Source organism: Benincasa hispida, chromosome 3, assembly GCF_027475165.1.
Source record: "Benincasa hispida cultivar pf3 chromosome 3, pf3_genome.v1.1, whole genome shotgun sequence".
NCBI classification, from domain to species: Eukaryota; Viridiplantae; Streptophyta; class Magnoliopsida; order Cucurbitales; family Cucurbitaceae; genus Benincasa; species Benincasa hispida.
The window spans coordinates 31,053,634-31,076,533 of record NC_143480.1 but is presented as its reverse complement, the minus strand read 5'-3'; positions in this window follow the sequence as shown (position 1 = coordinate 31,076,533).

The window sequence follows — 22,900 nt, the reverse complement described above, 5'->3', positions numbered from 1 at the left end:
TATGCCTTGAAGTTAGTTGAAGACAAGGACTTGCATTGATAGCAAAGGGAAGGAAATCAACATAAATCACCGTTTAAGGGGGCCACCTATCCTAATTTTGTGATTTACTCCTACTTAGAGGTTGAAGTGGCAGCTTAATAAGCAATGCATGGCTAGCAATCTCAAGTATAAAAGGAAGGCTTATTTTAAAAGCATGTTTTGAGCAAATTATTTGTGCTATCAGGGTGATTTTAAAGCCACCTAAAAGCTGTAAGAGTTTATTTGTTGAGGTAGGGTTGCCGAGGGAAAAACTTCAAAGAGAACGTGCTAGATCTTGAAGAAACTGCAAGAAGGTCGAGCTCTTAGGTAATTCAGAACCAGTGTTGAAGATTTGAAATTTTTGGCCAAACAACAAGGAATTCAAAGCTTAAATTTTAAGGTATGTATTTTAGGATAATTTTGAACAAGTTTGTAGAAAGAAAATTTCTTATGAAAAGTCCTAGAAAATGAGTTATTTAAAGAGTAAGTTGAATCTAGAATTCTTCGAACAAGCAGGCAGCTGCTTGAGTTGAACAAGTAGACAACTTGAAGTTGGACGCAAGTACATAGACAGTAGCAAGTGTCAGCGTGCGTTGATCCATGCGGGGGACTATGTAGATGATCATAGGTGTCTTGAACGCCCAAGGGAAGGCTTAGGCGTTGATGTGCAGTAGGTGAAGCACCTAGGACATGCGATTGATGCATGGTGTGCGTTGATGTTGTGTTGGACTGTTGCATAGTAAGCTTGACACCTAAAGGAAAATTCATTTCTCAACGCATAGGGAGGTTGGCGTTGGAGACTTAAATGTCAAGGAGGAAATGAGTTTATTGTCTTGTCCACGGTATTGACATCAATAGGGGAAGCTTATCAACCTTAAAGGAATTGCCCAAAAACCATGAGTGACTAAGTGTTTTATAATGCTTTTAGAAATTCATGTTTCAAATGGAAGTTTATTCTCATGTTAGTTATTTGACAAGAAATTTCTAAGCAAACACATGTATTTATGTTTCTAACGCATGCTAGTTAATGAAGCTATGAAGCATGTTTTAATTAACGCATGCTAGTACTTTGAAAAGAAGTTTTAAAACATGATTTAGTTAGAAACACTAGAAGAATTTTGGGCCTTAATGTCGGTTGACAACCAACATTAAAGATAGTGTTATTAAAACCCTTTAATGTCGGTTGTCTTTAATATCAGTTTTAAACCAACATTAAAGGTTTAATAACACTGTCTTTAATGTCAGTTGCAACCGACATTAAAGCCCTTTAATGTCGGTTGCAATTGAAGCCTAAGAATCAAATGAAGCCCTTTAAATCGACATTGAAGCCCAGAATCTATTTGTTTTATCAATTATTGTCCGTTTTTTTAAATTCCTGCCAAATCCATTTTTTTAGTTAAAAAGTATAACATGACACATCATCATCGAACACTGTGGCTATGACATATTATTTACGTATGGATTGCAATTCTATTATATTTAATTCGCAAATTCTGCTATAAAATTATAATTTAAAAGGCCATACAATAATCCAACCCATTGAAAACACAAATTACAAGTAATACAAACATTATGAGTTTACTGTCCCTCTCCACTTGATAAGTATGAATCCCTTCATAATTCTTCTTGAACAGCCCCCCCCCCCCCCAGCTTTAGCAGTGTCTGGTTATAGGCATTTTTGTCTGACCACTGCTGTTCAAAGGATCACAAACAAAAAAGGTTTAAGACAAATGATTGAAAGTGAAAATGTGATCAGAATTCATATTCAACTAACCGTATTTATTGGGAATGTATATAAATGGTACATTCAAGGCAAAATTCTTGTAGTGAATGTGTTGAATCTAGAGTTCCCCAAGAAAAAGCATAAAGAGGTTGTGATACCAAATCTTTACTCCTTTGTTGCACCTGCAAAACAAGAAAACTCAATAGTTGAATAAATGAGAGAATCTTCTTTTTCAAGATCTTGAAGAAGAGAAGCTTGGTTAACTAGATATGAAATACGAAGACGATGGAAAATTTTCGACAGCATAACGATGCTACCACAATAAAACACAAGATTTACCTTGAACCTGTTCAAAGAAACACACTCCTAAAAATATTTGACAACCACTTGTTCTCAACAGAACTATCAGAATTCCCAAAAAAAATGAATATTCAAGAATGCATACATCAATAAGAAAATTTAGCTCACAATGTATTTCAAATCTCAAAAGTTGTCACAAAAACTGCCTTAGTGCATGAATAAACCACAAACTACCATAGTGCAACCCACAAACTCAAGCACCTTGAATCAAATCTAAACTATAAATAAATAGTAGTATAACTAAGGAGTATACCTAATGTGAGGCAACTTCAATCAATATGAACTAAACCTATACTTATAGGAAACTAAGGAAGTAGGAGTTTTCTTGAAACAGACACAATTCTTTTAAATTCTTATAATGCCAAAGCATTCTCCCTCTCAACAAACAAACAAACAAAATAGAGGCTTAAAATGTCAAGCATTTTGATTATTCTCGTTCCCCTATAAAACTTTTCCAATACATATATTCAAGAACCAACAAGAATAATAGATGAAATATGGAGTGCTTTCTTGGACATGAAGGAAAAATACATAGAAAAACTATTATTATAGAAAGGTCTGGAAAACAATATTTACATCCTCAGGGTTGCTAAAGCACATTTGACAAGAACAAGACTCAGGACAATACATCCTAGCGGCGAAACAATCATAATACCTGTAAATGAACAAGTAGTATAAGCAAAAATGGTGGAAAACAAGAAACGGAACAACAAAAGATTCTTTAACTTTGTATAAGTGACTAGAGCTTTGAGCTTAGCACCATCTAAAAACTAGATACAATATACGATATAGAATTTTGAACAAAACATTATAAAAAACCACAATCAAATAGTTAATTTGCACAATCAAATTTAGCAAGTACATTATCAAGGAACTTGCATGGCGTTTTCTATACGAAAAAAAAATCATAGTTTACCAATCAAGATACACGAAATATATAGAGTCAAATGTTTATACCTAAAAATTGAACTTACTTGTATCCACCTTGAGTAGTAGAACAGAAAATTTCATTTCCACTAAGATGAACAACACACTAACAAGATCGCCATCGCATTCTTCAAACGCAAATTCAATCTACAAACAAAAAAATTAGGTCAAGAAACAAAATTGAAAACCCCTACTACCTACTTTCAATTATCCTTAGTTACGCAATTATTAGTGAAACAGAAACAGAAGAAGGAGAGCAATAAAGACAAAGGAAAGGATCAAACTAGAGGAGATGATGAAAGAGAAGTGGTTTTGGGATCAAACGAGAAGATCTCAAATGAAGAAGGACATGAATACGGTTGCTTGGACCTCCCAATAAGGGAAGAAGAGCATACGAAACATAATGGTGACGGTAGCACAGTGGACAAAAACCTGTAGATGACTAACGAAGATGGTGACGGAAACCCAGATAGAACCGCAAACGAAAAGAGTTTGATGGCTAGGCGAACGCACGTGATCCGGCAGCAGAACGAACGACGAACGATGATGGAACGAACGATGAATGGTGGTAAAACGAATGACGAATGACGACGGAACGAATGGCAAACGACGACGACGGTAGATCTAGCAAACGACGGCGGAAGATCTGGAGACACACGAAGGACAGCGGCAGATCTAGAGACACGTGAACGAAACGAATAGCAGATCCGACGAACGACAGATTTGGAGACACGCGGGTCTTTAATGTCGGTTTAAGTACCCCTACAATGTTGGTTTTAAATCGACATTAAAGATCCTCTTTTTTTAAAAAAAAACAAAACCGACATTATACATCCGATTTCACTTTTTCCAACCGATATTAAAGCCTAAAATTCTTGTAGTGAAACTATGGTATTGAGAGCTAAAGCTAAAAGCCCCCAAATATAATTAGCTCTAGATTTTGATGGATCTTCACTTATTCTTCTAACTAATGTTAAGATCATATGTCCACCCATTACCAATTCCTCAACTCGACACTTTAAAAATATTGAAAAATCTTTTGATGTAAATGTTTCCTTTGTATGCTCTATCCCCATAGGAACCTGTAATGTTCAATATAACTTTACCATAGTATATACTAATGTACATCTAAAAAAAAGATATAAAATATAGTACAAATATGATTGTATAGAACTAAGAGGGTTTCAGAATGAGGTCCATTTGTGATTGCGTTTGTGCTTACCACCTTTTGAATTCAACTTCCTTCAAAATACATTTTTTCTTTTACGCCTATTCACTTTTCAAGTTTCTATAACAATTTCGTATTAATTTTATCAAACACTTCGGTTTTTTTAGTTAAATTAAAATTTATCAAACACTATTTTTGTTTCATAATTGATGGCAAGAATTATTTTGAAAGTTATAACAATCTCATGCTAACCTTAAGAAGAAAAAAACAGTTTTGATCGTTTAAATTTTGTTGCATTTGGATCATTAATGTCCCGTTTGACAATTATTTAATTGTTTTTTTTTTTTTTTTTAAAATGAAGTCTACAGACACTATTTTGACATCCAAATTTCTCCATTTGTTATCTATTTTTACAAATGATTTAAAAATGAGTAAAAAATTGAAAACTAAAAAAAGTATATTTGAAAAACTTGTTATTGTTTTTTAAATTTGGCTGAGAATTTAACCATTGTACACAACAAATATGCAAATCATTGTAAGAAATAGAGAGAAAATAGATTTAATTTTTTAAAACAAAAAATCGAAAACAAAAAACAAAAAATGAAGGTCTCGTTTGGTAACCAACTAGTTATTTGTTTTTTTTGTTTTTTTTTGAAAATTAAGCATATTCCATCAACATTTCTTACAACTTTTCCATCTTACTTGAGTAGATTGACTGAATTCTTAGTCAAATTCCAAAAATAAAAATAACTTTTTGAACGTTATTTTTTTTAGTTCTCAAAATTTGACTTGGTTATTTAAATCATGGGTGAAAAGTAAATAATAAAGGAATAGATTAAAGAAAAATTAGTGTTTAAAGTTTAATTTTAAAAAATAAAATGATTATCAAATCGAATCGAAATGATTATCACATGGCATCAAAGTTTTCAAACTCCACAATTTAGCGTCAGAATCTCATTCCACACTTTTGGTATTTTTTGTGATACGTAGGGTTGATTGGAAATCTTTTCGAATTATTTTCAAAATGACATGACATTAATAATATTGACTTTATATTTTCTAATTGAGTCGATGAGACAAAAATATATTTGACAAAGTGGGGGAGAGAAGAGGGGAAGAAAGGAAAAAAAAATATAAAATAATAATAATAAATACATCATTGTCACAACAACAACCTAACATATATAAAATTAATATATTTATGGCATGTTTGTCCAAAAATAGTAAAACAAAACTATTCAACCAGACTTACCTATCGGAAGTGGAATGACAAACGTATAAACAACAGGAACCAAAAGGCAAGATTATATTTTAAACCCTTTGATATTCAAAGAAAGTAAGTAAATAGTCATCAAATTGACATAAAGATTTATATGGTTAACTAGCGGTGTGTTAGTTATATTAACGGATAGAGGAAGAGATCAATTTTTTCTTTGAACAAGATACTAAATTAAAGATAGTAAGATTAGGGGTTGCATCAAGATATTTTAACTACGTTGACACCTCTTTAACACCCTCCTCATACCGGGATGCCAATAGCAATGCATTCATTCAAATGAAAGAGTATGTCAAAGAGTTAGAGGACGTATAGAGGAAGAGATCAATTTTATTATTCAAGAGAAAATAAGATAATATGAGGCGTCATTAGAGTTGGATAGTTTATATATAACTCATTCATCTAAATAAGCTCGGGTCCTTCTTCACCTTCCACTTTTGAATCCTTCCTCCGATTCCTCTCTCTTCGGCAAGCCTCTATCGCAAAACTTCGCCGTGTGCGATTCCAGATTCTCAGGTCTATGTTGATCTGCACCGCCTCCCTTCCAATCGTCTAGATCCGATTGTGAACTACCATAAATCTGCCGCTGGTACCAAATCAGCTATGTTCATCAGTATCCTTCCTCTCATATCAGTTTGTGCCTATCAGATCGCCTTCGTGACCTATATCTCTGTTCGCGGGTGTGAACAAAGAATATGTCAGTACACTACCACACACCCTTTTTGGATTGAATGGAGCTCTAATACCACTTATGAGAGTTTTGAGCCTAACTTAGATGGCCAAATAGAATGCACAAACAATTAACAGAATAAATCAAAAGCAATAAAGAACGAACACCAAGATATATAGTGGTTCGACCAATTTGGTCTACATCCACTTTGAGAACCAACTTGAATCAATTTTATTACGAGCAATAAGAACTTTACAATTACAGATAATCAATAATAATCACCAATCTGTAATTTAGATATCCACTGATACCAAGAGATCTACACACCTTTGAAACCGAGAATAACACGTTGAAAAACCAACCCACGTCAAGCGCACTGTAGCCCACCTCTAACCGACGCACTGCCTGCAGACCCATGTTTCCCCTGACACGGATTACCTGCGAACACCCACACCAATCCAAAACCACTGCGAGACGGATGACTTGACAAAACTATCGGACGAAGATAGATGAAAACTACTATCGATCCTTGCCATCAACGCCAGACAGACGAAAAACCAATGTTAGAATTGCGGCCCACCGTCGGGCGTCCTGACCGGCGAGAACCCACGCAGCCTAAAATCTGCCACTAACGACTGTCTCTCTCATCGGACGCCTCTCTCTTTATCACGGTATGTATCTCTCAAGTCGGCTACTTTCCCTGTCCACCCAAAAGTGTTTCACGATTTTCTTCAGCCCTAAAGAATAAGATGGGTTTCCTTGTTATTTTCTACAAATCTCCCTCATAACAAGAATATTTAAGTACCAAGTTAATTCTCCAATCTCTCTATCATCCAGATTTAATATTTAGCCCATCTAACAGACCTATGGGCTGGAAGAACCTTGGTTAACATATCTGACAAATTCTCAACTATATGAACCTTGACCAGTTCCACATCTTTTTGGGCTACAACTTCTCTGATAAAATGAAATTTGACATTGATATACTTAGACAATTCGTGATAAGATGGATTCTTCATAAGATGATCTGGCTATCACAACGGACGATAGGAATGAGCTCCTGCGAGAACAACTCACCAACTATCCTTTTCAACCACATTACCTATTTCACAACTTCACCCACTAAAATATACTCTGACTTAGTATTAGACAAAGCAACAACTGACTGTAGAGCAACCTTCCAACTGCCATATTACCAAACAAATGAAAAATGTGACCTGATAGATACCTTCTTTTGTGAAGGTCTGCAGCATAATCTTCATCTATGAAGCCTTCCAATAGTGTTAATTTATCACAATCCCTGCTAAAACACAACGATACACTAGCACTACCTTTCAAATATAGAAGCACCCATTTAACTTCATTTCAATGCTCATTCCCTAGATTTGACATAAACCTACTTATCATACTCATAGCATCTCTCAAGTCAGGCATAGTACAAATCATCAAATACATAATACTTCCAACAACATTACAATAGGGAATATTAGACATCTCTAACCTTTGTTGTTCAGTGACAAGATACTAGGACGAAGAAAGCCTAAAATGAGATGCTAAGGGTGTCGAAACTACCTTACGACTAGATATATTATACTTCTCAATCAGTTTATGCACTCCTGCGAAATGGTTTACAAACCTTTCTCCTTATCTTTTGCACATCCATGACTAAGATCCTCTTCAATTCACCTAAATCTTTCATCTCAAATTCACTACTCAACTGTTTCTTGAGATTACAAATTTCAGAATAATCCTTAGACATTAAGATCATATCATCTACATACAGAAGTATATAAATATATGTACCTTTCTGATATAGTTTCCAGTACACGCAGGCATCATATGAGCTCTTGTGAAACCCTACTTCAAAATAAAGTTGCCAAACCTGATATACCACTGTCTCGGCGATTGCTTCAGTCCATAGATGGATTTGTGAAGACAACAAACCATGTCTTCCTTTCCTTTCACCTCATAGCCCTTAGGTTGAGCCATGTAGATCACTTCCTCCAAATTTCCATGAAGGAAAGTTGTGATGATGTCCATCAGTTCAACAAATATATCAAAGTGAACAACAATAGATAAAATTAATCGAATGGACGAATGCCTCACCACCGGAGAGAAAATCTCATTAAAGTCAACTCTATCCTTCTGAGTGTAGCCCTTGGCTACAAGTCTAGCCTTATACCTAGGCTTACTATCACCTCCTGTACTTGACTTGATTTTATAAATCGATTTTGACTGAATGAGCTTCTGATTAGGAGGCTTCAAAACCAATAACTGTTTGATTCTTCTACATCGAGAACAACTTTGCTTCCATGGCATCATTCCATTGGTCCTTCGAATCAGATACAATTGCCTCCTCAAAAGTAAGAGGTTCTGCTTCAATACTGTCAGCTGCTTAAGTAAGAGCATAAGTAACTAAATCAGCATAACCATACCTCGTAGAAGCTTGTCTCACTCGTTGAGACCTATCACGAGTAAGCTGACAGTTCTATAGGTCACTGCTAATGGAATTTTCTTCACCGAAAGCTCCCTCATCAATCAAAGTCCTTTACAGTTGAGGCTGTCTACCATCAGAACTAGATGACTTATCAATGGATTCGCATGAACTAACTGATGATCGGGTTTTAGAATTGATTCTAACCGCTGCCTCAACCTGAACAATTGACTGCTATTTCTGCTGCTCTTTGACACAAAATGGCATCTCTGCTTCATTAAAGATCACATCTCTGCTGATAATACATTTATTTCTGCCCTCTTCCAAGCACCAAAGTTTATATTCTTTAACACCCTGAGGATAGCCAATAAACATACATTTCAGTACCCTCTTATTCAAGTTCCCTTCCTTAACATGAGCATAAGTTGAACATCCAAACACTCTGGGATGATCTAGACCTGGAGCTTTTCCTGTCCATATCTCCTGAGAAGTCTTTAGGCCTAAAGTGGAAGACGGACTTCTATTAATGAAATAACAGCCCGTTTGGGCAGCTTCCTCCCAAAACTTCAAGGGTAGTGAAGCATTTTTTCAAGAGACATCTTGTACATTCCATAATTATTCTGTTAAACCTCTCAGCTAAATCATTCTTCTGTGGAGTGTACGTAACAGTGAAATACCTCATAATCCCCTCAGATTTGCAAAATTTATCAAATTTGTGATAAAAAAAATTATAAACCGTTGTCTATCCTCAAATACTTTACCTTCCTGCCTGTTTGGTTCTCAACCTAGTTTTTCCATTCAAGAAATTTCCCAAAAGCTTTATCCTTCTGTTTCAGTGGATACATCCACACCTTCCTTGAAAAATCATCGATGATCAACATGAAGTATCTTGAACCTCCTATAGAAGGTACCTTTGTAGGACCCCACAAATTTGAATGAACATAATCTAAAATTCCTTTGGTAGAATGCTTTCCTTTCCTAAACTTCACTCTGGTAGACTTTTCCATTATGCAATGTTCACAAAATGGGAGTTCAATGTCTTTAACTCCTCCAAGAAAACATTGTTGTGAAAGGGCTTGAAGACTTCTTTCACTCACATGAGCTAATCTTTTATGCCATAACATAGATGTATCTGTTTCTTTCCCAGATGCAATAGCAGCACTACCTGAAACTGCAATACCCTCTAACACATACAGGTCATTCCTCAAGGTCCTCTTCAGCTTAATCAAAGAACCCTTGATAACCTTCAAAACTCCATTCTCAGATTTATAGAAATAACCTACTCTATCTAATTCACCCAGAAAAGTTAGATTTCGTTTGAGTTCTGGAACATACCTTACATTTATAAGAATTATGATTATTTCATCATGTGTTGTAATTCGAACTGACCCAGTTTCTTTTGTTGGGTTTTATGTCCTAAAACTCGTGGTTTGTAAACATTAAGAACTTATTCTGAGAATTCAATACAGTTGTTGTTGAATATATTGTTTTTAGAAATCCAATAAACCTAAGTCCCTTGACTATTATATGAGTACTTGAACTTTATATGGAGACATACAAGTCGATCAGGTTCGAGTAAATAGTCAAAATGATCTACAGTATATGAATAAGGTTGGGTACTTTATTCTGGTAACACGGATGCGGCCTACTCTGTAGTTGTTACAAAGAGTTGTAAAGTGCTACAAACGAAGTGATCATAATTTGTTCATGTTGGGACATGAGGAGTGGGAGTATCGTGTGCAAATGAGTTTTGTGCAAGATTGGACCACGAAACCAGTCACTCTTACTTTATAACGCTGTTTACTGTTTCAGAGTGACTATTTCAAAGCGATGACTTAGGTAATTTAACCTTAATCCTGAGCTAACTATGAACTTCTGTTTATTTGGGATTATGCTTTGATCTACAAATGGTGAAAGTAGACCAATTGCCTCTGCTCAATAAGCTTGCCGTTTTGGGGATAAGACCAGATGAATAACTGGGAACATAGGGTGCAAGTGAGAATTCACTTCTACTCGATTAGGGTTAGTAAAGAGGTTGTTCCCTATAAGTGTTGATTCTGGGTCTTAAACAAGAGGCCTCATCCTCTCATTGGCCTGAAAGGGATTTAATTTGTTGATTCAATCACAAATCAATTGTTCATTAGGGGATCAGTGGAACTTAAGAAACAAGAGGTAATTTCGGGGGTATAACAGAGATTCGACCCAGTCTTTATTACGAGCAACCTGTGAAGGGGGTTAACTTACTAATCATGGTTATATCGACTGGACATAATATATCGAAAGTGAGGGGAATTCAGCTATGGGCTTTAGTAGAATCACCCATTAGTTAACCAATGAGGGTTAGATCGGTCTAATGAGTTTAGCCTATTAATCTCAGATCGTTGGAGCCCATGATCTGTAGGTCCGCGAGGTTCCCCTACTAGCTCGTAAATGGATAAACTCTAGAATAGCGTGATAGGTTAATTTGAAGTGTTCAAATTAGAATTAAATAAATTTGGAGAAATAATATTTAAATATGATTTAAATATTTGAAGATGGAATTGTGTAAAAAATATAATTTAATATTTGATAGTAAATTAATTAGAATTATTTAAATTGTTTAAATAATTATTTATTAATTTTATTAAAGAAAATTAATTTATGAAATTAATTTTGTAAAATTAATAATATTTTCAATTTTATTTAATAAAATTGATTTATAAAATCAATTTAGATAAAATTAAAAAAGAAAAAGAAAAACACAAAAACACAAAAATTGGAAAATTGTTTTTTCCTTTGTCTTCTTCTATAATAGCTTACCAACAACCCACATTAACTCTTCATAACTCCAAGAACGAGCTGCATCTCATGCAACATGCATGAATGTCTACAATATATTGTAGAAATTAGAGTGTTTTGAAGTGATGGCAACCAAACAAAATTTTTTAGAAAAATTTTAGAGAAGAATGTTGTTCTTCTACTTGATTGTTGTTGTGAGCTTCTCCAACTTCCCTTAATTCTAGCTTATTTTGAGTCCTACTACTCAATCTTGAGCTCCAAGAGGATATTAGGGAAGATCTTGGTGTGGTCTACAACAAGATTCTGTGGAGATTTGCAGCTGAATCAAAGCTTAAAGGATGTTCTTCAAAGGTATGTCATGAAACCCATTTATTTCTGTTGAAACATGTTTTCTTTCATACCAAAATTAATGAATTAGAGTGCTTTTGGATCCTAGTTTCTTCCGCTGCTCATTGGTACATTCCAATAACTGGTATCAGAGCATCTATCAGCATTCAATTTGGTTTAGTTTTTGTTTGGTGGGTGTTTTATATGAGAATTATGAAACTGCTATACCGATAGGGTTCTTTCAGTTTTGGCTTTTATTTTTGCTTTATTTATCTATTTAAATTTGTAATTGGCTCTTGCTTGATGAGCTTTAATGTGTTTCCAAGAGTCTATAATTTATCTGAAGTCATTAGAGTTGAAATTAGATTGTAAATCGAAGAAACGAGCGAAGAGGTCAAGTTGTAGTTCAAGAAAATAAGGCTCTGTTCTTATCATCGTTGAGCTTCAATAGCTAAACGATCGTTTAGCTTCATGCGTTAGACTATGCGAAGAAAAGCTAAGCGATCGTATAGCTTTGCACGTTGATCGTTGAGGTGTTGTGTGCTAGACGATCGTGTACCTGCTGGAGTTAAGCGATGCATTGTATTTCTATACGATGGCATTACACGATCGGGTAGCTTCGGGTGGGAGTTAAGCGATGCAATGAAGAGCTATACGATAGCCCTGAGCAATCTCTTACCACGATCGTTTACCTTTGATCGGGAGCTAAGCAATACGTCGAGTTGCTAAGCGATAACACAACGCGATCGTTTATCTCTATGCGCCAGCTAAGTGATGCATCAAGTTGCTAAGCGATAGCACTACACGATCGCTTACCTATGTGCGGCAGTTGGATGATGCGTTTAATGCTATATGATGGCATTTAGTGATTGTTTAACTTTTGTGCGCGCTAAAAGATCCACTTCATGCATTAGACAATGGAGCTAAGCGATCGTGTAGTAAATTTTCAATGCTAAACGATGGAGTTGGGCGATAGTGTTAGACACCAAGCGATCGTGTAGCTTCCTTCAACACTAGACGATGACACTATGCAATAAAAGAAAAATACTACACTTTACTAAACGATCAAACAAATACTAAACAATCAAAAGAAATGCAAGACGATGGTTGTCATTGCTAAACGATGAGACTTAGCAAGATGTTGAACATGGGCAAGAGTAGCCGGTTCGACCAGTTCTCTTGTGGTCCGGTCTAATTCAGCTTTGAATAGTTCTTGGCTGGTCTGGTTTATACTTGGATGGTTCGGTTCAGACGAGTCGGGTCTGATTCAAGCTACAAGAGTTCGTTTTAGAGCGGTTCGAGCGGTCCGGGAGCGGTTTAGAAGCTATTTTGTAATAATTAGGTTTTGTTTGCTTGTTTTGCCAAAACCAAAGCCATATCAGTTAATGTTTAATTATTTATGTATGTGATGTATGTTATAATTAAATAAATCTTGTATGGGCATACAGTATGCCATGTAGATTTAAAATCCCACCATAGGAAGCAATACTACATGCATTGAAAGTATGTTTTAAAATGTTATAATATATGGTATGCATGTTAGGGTTTCTTTTATTTAATATAATAGTGATATTAGATATTGAATGCTTTGTTCTTTGTCGTGGATGATTAACATATCTAAAATGTTGTAAGCTGTTATAAAATTGGGTTAGACGTTTAAAATCCATAACAAAGAACAGTTGCATGCTCACTTAGGTTAACCACTTGTTTTAATAGTTAAAATAGATCGTTAAACTTATAAAACTAGGGTTACAAACTCAACCAGTATATAAACCTATCGAAGGCTGGGGGTATTTAAGTTGACGGTCTACAGAACACCTCCTACCTAGGGGATTATAGTCAAATAATTGAGCGTTGGTAACCGGTTTTAAGAGCATTTGTGAGTAGTGTGAGGTAATAAAAACGGTTTTTCTCCTAGACATCGTAGATTTAAATCCATTTATAATACTTGGATAAACCACATATACTTAGGGTTATTTTTATTAGCCAAAAAGAATCTAAGTATAAATATACCCAAACATTTAGAACACTTCAGTGGGAGAATAAAAGTTATTAGCTCTCACGTTCTCAAGAGTTTACACCGTGAGATCCATGCTCGGCTTCTTGTTGATTTTATCTCGACTGCTCCATACGGAAAGTGTTTGCATCGGTCAATAACAAGGTAAATGGGGGAAGTTTTTCATAATAAGTGGGTGAAGGAAATATGTCAACATTGTCCTACGGTCTTCTCCATTAGTTTGAACTGTGAGATTGTTATGTTATGCCTGCTATCGTTTTTATGTGGCATTAGCTAGTCATTAACCACGACGATCCCTACGGAGGGTTGTAAGATAGGATTCGGAACAACCTAGGCTTTAGTAAAATGAATAGGGCCTTATGGTTTCGTCTTTGGTATTGTCTTCTATTTTGGAGGCATACTCATACTGTTCTATAAGATCTGAAACTGGTCGGTCGATACTTACAAGTCTTACTAAATGTTAGTAATGATCTTGACCGAAAATGATAGCTAAATAACTATCAGAATATGAGTTATCTTAGAGATAGTATTTGGCCAAGAACTGTCTTGCTTTTGTGAAGGAATTCTTGACTGCCTCACGGAAGCATTTGTTCTAAATCACTTAAGTATCGTTGCAAAAATAATGATTATGGGTACATTATCACTTTGCTAAAACTTGATTGGATTTAAAAGCAATTCACTTATAAAATTTGTTTATAATTTCATAATGACGAGTTTTATTATACAATTGTTGGCTTCGGACAAACTGATTGGGGACAACTATGTAACCTGGAAATCGAATTTGAATACAATACTCACGATAGACAATTTTAGATTTGTCTTAACAGAGGAATTTCCTCCCATTCCTAGCTCAAATTTCAATCAAACCGTTCGGGAAGCATTTGATAGATAGATCAGGGCGAATGATAAAGCCCATGCGTATATTCTCGCCAACCTGTCTGACATCTTGACAAAAAAACACGAGGATATGAGTACTGCCAAAGAGAATATAGAATCTTTAAGAAGGATGTTTGGACAGCCGTCCTTCACCAGAGGCATGATGCTATCAAATACGTTTACAATAGTCGCATGAAAGAGGGGACTAATGTTCGTGAACATGTTCTGAACATGATGGTCCATTTTAATGTGGCTAAAGTGAACGATGCTATGATGGATGAGAGAAGTCAAGTTCACTTTATTCTAGAATCCCTTCTGAAGAGTTTTCTGCAATTTTGTACCAATGCCTTGATGAATAAAATCGAATACAACTTGACAAACTCTACTTAATGAGCTATATGATTTTCAAACCATGTTGAGAACTAAGGGTCTAGAACCAGTACTAGAAGTAAATGTTGCTTCTGCTGAGAAGAGAGGTATTTCCTCCAAGCCTGAAGTTGCCTCCTCTTCGCAGACTAAGAGTATTCTAGCGAAGAAAGACAAAGGGAAAGGGAAAAAGAAGCCTACTGGCAAGAAAAGCAAGAAACCCGCTGCAGAGAAAGGGAAATGTTTCCACTGCAACGAACTAGGGCACTGAAAGAGAAATTGTCCTAAATATCTTCTAGAGAAGAGAGTAGAGAAAGACAAATAGGCTGCTTAGATCCTAGAGACTGTTTGCTCAGCTCATCCAGTAAGAGAAGTGGTTGATGAAGATGTAAATTACCTGTTTTTGTTAAATTCTGTTATGAACCTTTTGTACATATTTTTGTTTTTGAATGAAATGTTCATTTTCAGGAAATATATTTGTTCTATCTCATAGTAACTTCTGTTAAGAAACAAATTGTTAAAAGACATTTGCAAATATTCAAATATTTAAACAGCTAAAGATCGAAGTATAAAAATTTTAAGATTTATAGATATAACTGTTAACAAGAGTTGTTAAGGCAGGTTAGACCATCTTAATGAAAGAGTTAAGAGTACCTCAATGTAGTGGGAGGAAAATGTGCTTCCTGGCCATTATGGAGAATTAGATGCATTCCCCATATAGTTTAATAAAAAGACTATTGTACACTAATATGTTTACAATGATTCTCTCGTCTAAAGTGTTTAAGAATCATCTAGTAAGACTAGACATACCAGAGGTTAATAAATAACTTAGGGCAAGTGGGAGAAATATCGGGTATGAGATACCAAAGGTATGGTATGCCCTAGTTTATTGCATTTCTCTATAAAACTCAGAAACTTAGTCTTATATATCGGATATATAAGTTACCACTAGAGTTTTAGTCCAAGTGGGAGTTTGTTGGGTTTTATGTCCTAAAACTCATGGTTTGTAAACATTAAGAACTTATTCTAAGAATTCAATAAAGTTGTTGAATATATTGTTTTTAGAAATCCAATAAACCTAAGTCCCTTGACTATTATATGAGTACTTAAACATTATGTGGAGACATCCAAGTGGATCAGGTTTGAGTAAAAAGTCAAAATGATCTACAGTATATGAATAAGGTTGGGTACCTTATTTTGTTAACACTATTGGATGCGACCTACTCTGTAGTTGTTATAAAGAGTTGTAAAGTGCTACAAACGAAGTGGTCCTAATTTATTTATGTTGCGACATGAGGAGTGAGGGTATACTGTGCAAATGAGTTTTGTACAAAATCGAACCACGAAACCAGTCACTCTTATTTTATAACGTTCTTTACTGTTTAAGCTGACTATTTCAAAGCGATGACCTAGGTAACTTACTCTTAATCCTGAGCTAACTATGAACTCCTATTTGTTCGGAATTATCCTTTGATCTGCAAACGGTGAGAGTAGACCAATTACCTCTGCTCAATAAGCTTACCATTTTGGGGATAAGACCAGATGAATAGCTGGGAACATAGGGTGCAAATGGGAATTCACTCCTACCCGATTAGGGTTAGTAGAGAGGTTGTTCCCTTTAAGTGCTGATTTTCGGTCTTGAACAAGAGGCATCATCTTCTCATTGGCTTGAGAGGGATTCAATTTGTTGATTGGATCACAAATCAATTGTTTATTAGGGGATTAGTGGAACTTAAGGAACAAGAGGTAATTTCGGGCGTAAAACAGAGATTCGACCCAGCCGTTATTACGAGCAATCTGTGAAGGGTTAATTTACTAATCATGGTTATATCGAGTGGACATAATATATCTACAGTGAGGGGAGTTTAGTTATAGGCTTTAGTAGAATCACCCATTAGTTAACGAATAGGGGTTAGATTGGTCTAATGAGTTTAACCGATTAATCTCAGATCGTTGGAGCCCATGATCTGTAGGTCCGCGAAGTTCCCCTACAAGCTCGTAAATAGATAAGCTCTAAAATAGCGTGATAAATTAATTTGAAGTGTTCAAATTAGAATTAAATGAATTTAGAGAGATAATATTTAAATATGATTTAAATATTTGAAGATGGAATTATGTAAAAAAATTAATTTAATATTTGATATTATTAATTAGAATTATTTAAATTGTTTAAATAATTATTTATTAATTTTATTAAAGAAAATTAATTTATAAAATTAATTTTGTAAAATTAATAATATTTTCAGTTTTATTAAATAAAATTGATTATGAAATCAATTTAGATAAAATTGAAAAAGAAAAAGAAAAACACAAAAATTGGAAAATTGTTTTTTCCTTCGTTGGTATAGGCAGTAACTTTCAATTCTTTTAAGCCTTTCTTAACCTTACTTTCATGTCCTCAGGATCCCTCTCGTGCAGATGTGATACCAGTTCATTCATGTATCCCTCTTGAACTCAGGTCGTTACACCTAGCTCACCAACAACCCACTTAACTCTTCACAAACTCCAAGCACGAGCTACATCTCATGCAGCAAATTTCATTGCATGAATGTCTGCAATATATTGAAGAAATTGGAGTGTTTTGAAGTGATGGTAATCGAACAAAATTTTTTAGAAAATTTTGAGAGAAGAAGGTTGTTCTTCTACTTGGTTGCTATTGTGAGCTTCTCCAAATTCCCTTAATTCTAGCTTATTTTGAGTCCCACTACTCAATCTTGAGCTCTAAGAGGATAATAGGGAAGATCTTGGGGTGGTCTACAACAAGATTCTGTGGAGATTTGCAGCTGAATCAAAGCTTAGAGGATGTTCTTTAAAGGTGTGTCATGAAACCCATTTATTTCTATTGAAGTATGTTTTCTTTTATACCAAAATTAATGAATTAGAGTGCTTATGGATCCTAGTTTCTTACGCTATACATTGGTACCTTCCAACAACTGGTATCAGAGCATCTATAAGCATTCAATTCGGTTTAATTTTTGGTTTAGTGGGTGTTTTATATGAGAATTATGAAACTTCTATACTGATATGGTTCGTTCAGTTTTGGCTTTTATATTCGCTTTGTTTTTCTATTTAAATTGTAATTGGCTCTTTCTTGATGAGTTTTAATGTATTTTCAAGAGTCTGTAATTTATTTAGAGTCATTAGGGTTGAAATTAGGTTGTAAATCGAAGAAACAAGCGAAAAGGCCGAGTTGCAGTTCCAAAAAATCAGCCTCTGTTCTTTTCGTCATTGAGCTTCAGTAGTTAAACGATCGTTTAACTTCATGCATTAGGCGATGTGAAGAAACCTTATCCTGGTAACGCTATGGATGTGGCCCACTTTGTAGAATAGTTACAAGTGTTGTGACTTGCTACAGATGGTTTGATCTTGATCATTCATGTGGAGACATGCGAGCGGGTGCGTCCTATACAAAGAAGTTTGTATAAGATCGGACCATGAATTATTTTAGTCTCGTTATATAATGTCATTCATGACAGAGACTTTACTTCACTAGGATGGCCATAACCAACTGTGAAACCCAGTTGGTTTGTGATTGTTGGTTGTTGAATGTTATATAAACATGTTTGTTGTTATCAAGATTTCTAAGTAGGTTAAGCAGGTTAATAGGTAGTAAGTACCGACAAAAGGGTTGATAACTGTTGCAGGTCATACCTTCTTCCAGGTTGAGAGGGTAATCTGGGAGGGTGTATGATAATTAATTATTCAAGTACCTTTGAAGCTTCAATCTACAGGTCCATGAGGTCCCCTCTGTAGCTCAATAGGGATTAAATGAGAATCAATATTGGATTAAATTGAATTGTTCAAATTAATTGAGAGAATTAATTATATGTGATATAATTAATGTTATTTAATATATTTGATATAATTATTATAATGTATTTGATACATTATAATATAACGTTTATTTGAGAGGAAATAAATATTTGAATATGATTCAAATATTAATTATATGAATTGCGTTCATATAATTTAATTTAATATAAATGAAATTTATATTAAATATCATGCATTATTGAGAGAGATTAATTAATTAATTAGTTATTTTAATTTTAATTTTTAAATTTTTTTAGGAAGGGAAATAACTTCCCTCCCCTGATCTTTCTCTCAACTCACTACGTATGATTGGTTGGTTTTCAGTGTGGGAGGGTGTCTTCTTCTTCACAGAAGATCTTGAGAAAAATAATAATCAATTCCTTTTCTCTCCGTAAGACACAAAATTGTTTTTCCCCAGAACTTAATCTTTCCTCTCAGTTCCTCCCTCTCTTCCAAACACCTAAGAGCTCACACCTCCTTCAAGATTCTCATATCTATAAAGAATACGGAGGAAGATGTTTTGATGGTGGCTATTTTGGACCGTTCGTATTTTGATCTTAACTATTATGGAGAAGAGGATTTGGGAAGAAGAAAATTGTTCTTCAAGGTTAATGTTTTCTTAACCTTAATTCTCTCTGTTCTTTTACAATAGCATGTTGTAAATTACCTTTTGAATGCACAATTTGTTCTATAATTTTTGTTTCGGTGAAATAATGAAAATTGAGATGTTCTACGTTTTAACTCAGAGCCTTCATAGGTTCCTACAAGAGTGCTAGTGAGAAGGAGTCTACTAAGACATTTTTCATTGATATCTTTGGTTAGGGGGAGCCTAAGTATTCTAGAGAGAGTGTCTCACATCTAGGGGGAACCTAGGTAGATGGTGGAGTTGTTAAACTAACAAAGGTCACTATATTTGAGTTGCAATACACATAAGTACTATGTTGTAATTGCTTATCAGTTATATTAATAAAGTTATATTTTAATGAGCACACTGCCCCCCACATGTATGATATCACCAAACTTGGTTAACAATCTTTGGTGTTATTTTTATTTGGTATTTTTGTTTGTTGAATATTCTTGTAATTGCCATGACATAGTTTGTGACATTCTTTACGTGTGATAGGTACTTTCCTATTATTTTCATATACCATAACTCACATGACAGAGAACAAAACAAAAAATAAACAAATAGTAACAACTTTAGTATGATAGTAAATACAAATCCGAAATAAAACCATTTAATTTCATGTAGAGAAATACAAAGTTAGAGATTATTTTATTACGATAATTCAATATTTGCCTTGTATTCAACCTTTCCATGATTGAATTACATGGCATATTTAATTTGTAGCAACTTTGGATCGTTTGATTTTATTTAAGGAGATAGTGAGGTTGATACATTCCAGTGATGGCATATAGAATGGAACATTAATGAATCTGCCTTTTTCTCTTCCACAATTCCCTTTACATTAATGTATTGAATTTTAGCATACTACTAAAATATATAAAAAAAAAATCAAATTACTTTTCTGAAACATGCCTATAATATAACCTGTCAACTTTAAATTTTGTCTCAAAGATTCTTGAAGTTTAATACATTTGATAGATGGTTGAAATTTCAGTTTGCTTTCTTTGTGTCATTTACGTATTTCGGATTTTTTTTAAATTAAATGATACATTAGATATAAAATTGAATTTTAAATTTAATAAGAATTCAAATTTTCTGTCTAATGTTTAGTAGGTCCATGAATTTTTTTTTTTTTTTTAATAGGTCAAGGATCTATTTGACACAAAAATGAAAGTTCAAGGATCAGTTGGACATCTTTTAAAATTTAGGGACCAAATAGATACAATTGTATAAAATCAAGGACATATTATTAGACTTTTTTTTAAAACTTTATTGACCTATTATAAATTTTTTACGTCCCGTTTGGTAACAATTTGGTAACAATTTGGTTTTTTTTTTTTTTGTTTTTGAAAATTAAGTCTATAGACGTTACTTCCACCTTCAAGTTTTTTCCTTAGTTATCTATTTTTTAACAATGGTTTAAAAAATCAAGTCAAAATTTGAAAACTAAAAAAAGTAGCTTTTAAAAACTTGTTTTTGTAGTTAGAATTTGACTAAAAATTCAACCATTATACTTGATAAAGAAACAAATCTTTATAAGAAATGGGGAGGAAATATGCTTAATTTTCAAAAACAAAAACCCAAAAACAAAATGGTTACCAAACGGAGTTTAATATTCAAGGACCAACTAGATAGTTTTTTAACTTAATAGACCAAATAAACACTAACCTTAAAATTTAGAGAGACCAAACTTATAATCTAGCAACCAAGAAGAAGAAGAAGAAAGAAAAAGTTAAATTACATGTTTTTTAAGATTGGTATCTATTTGATTCTTGACGTTTTAGAAATATCTAATAAATCTTTAAAATTGTTAATTTGTGTCTAATAAATTCATAAATTTTTAATTTTGTATAAGTCCTTTGCAAATTCGAAATTTATAAAAATTAATTGATCATATAATAAATTTAAATTCTATGTTTAATCTAATCGTGAAATTTAAATTCTGTTTCCCCACCACTATTGCTCTTAATCTAAATGCTTTCATATGATTTTTCTGCTTTCCATTTATCTCTCCTTGCTTTTCTTTTCACAAGTTTGCTTTGTATCTTGTTTGATCCATTCAATTCTTTTTCAACTCTTCTCTATATTGATTTTTTTGTGGTTGTGAAAATGCATCGAGCACACGATATAATAAAAGTGTTAAAATTTTGTAATCTAATCGAGATATTCTAGTGCATTTAAATGTACAGTATTAAAAGTTTCGAGACTAAATAAACATGAAACCACGAAGAAAGTGAATATTACCTCAGCTACCATGTTATTGAGAGCTAAAGCCAAGAGCCCCCAATTATTATAAGCTCCAGATTTTGATGGATCATCACTTATTCTTCCAACTAATGTGAAGACCATACGTCCACCAATTACCAATTCCTCGGCTCGACACTTCAAAAACATTGAAAAATCCTTTTGAAATTGATTATAATAAGCTTCAGGCACACTCTTTGGACTTGTAATACCTATATAAATGTTCCCTTTGTTATTCTCGATCCCCATAGGCACCTGCAATATTCAATATAATTTTTTTTAAAAAAAGTTCCAATAGAGAAACAAAAGGGAAAATGGAGAATGGATCCCCACTCGACCGGGAATCCCCACCCTCATCCCCGCCTTTAAATGGTGGGGAGGGGGCGGAGATAGGGGTAAAATCCCTCAATGGGGACGAGGACACGAAACTCTCCCCCTCCCCCCCGACCCGCGTTGCCAACCTTAAGTCTAAGGCACGCCACTCTACCTATGAGCCAAATTCTTTGATAATCAAAAAGGGAGAAATTATTTTATTGTAGTTTCACAAATTTGATCCTGTTTTCAAAAGTATTTTTTCAATTTTAGAAACAAGAAACAAGAACAATTATCAAACGAGATAGTTTTTTAATAAATGAGAAACAAAAACGAGAAATAAGTAATATGAACGTTATCAAATAGGCCTTGTAGTTTCAAACTCAATAATTTATTTTAGGTAAACACCCATGATTTATGTCTCAAAATAAAATTGAAAATGATTATTGTCACACGAGAGGAGAGATTCAATAGAAAAAGAGAGAAATTTAGTTTTTTTAAATAAAAAAGTATTATTATTATGAAGTTTTTATTGTTAATTTAATAATTAAAAATAGGTGTGACATCAGTTTTCTTGTGACAAATTAACAAAAAAACAATGACGGAGTGACTTGGGGTGCTACCAAAAGTAAACATTAAATAATATAAAATTGTTGACCAATCTAAAAACTGAAAGACCTAAATTAAACTAAATCAAAACTTACAGATCAAAACTACTGTAATTTTCTCTAAAATATACATAGGAAGTCGTTGCTTGTTAAGAATACATACATATATATACAAAGTTGTATATATAGTATATAGGGAATTTCGATGCGCCATCGATTCGGGATTTGTTTACAACTTTTTGGCCTTGTCGAAATTAAAGGTAAAGAAGTCTCGGTTCATTGATGGTGTATCAGAATTTTTTACATACTATATAAAACTTTGTAATCGTAGACAATTGCATTTTTTCGTTTTAGG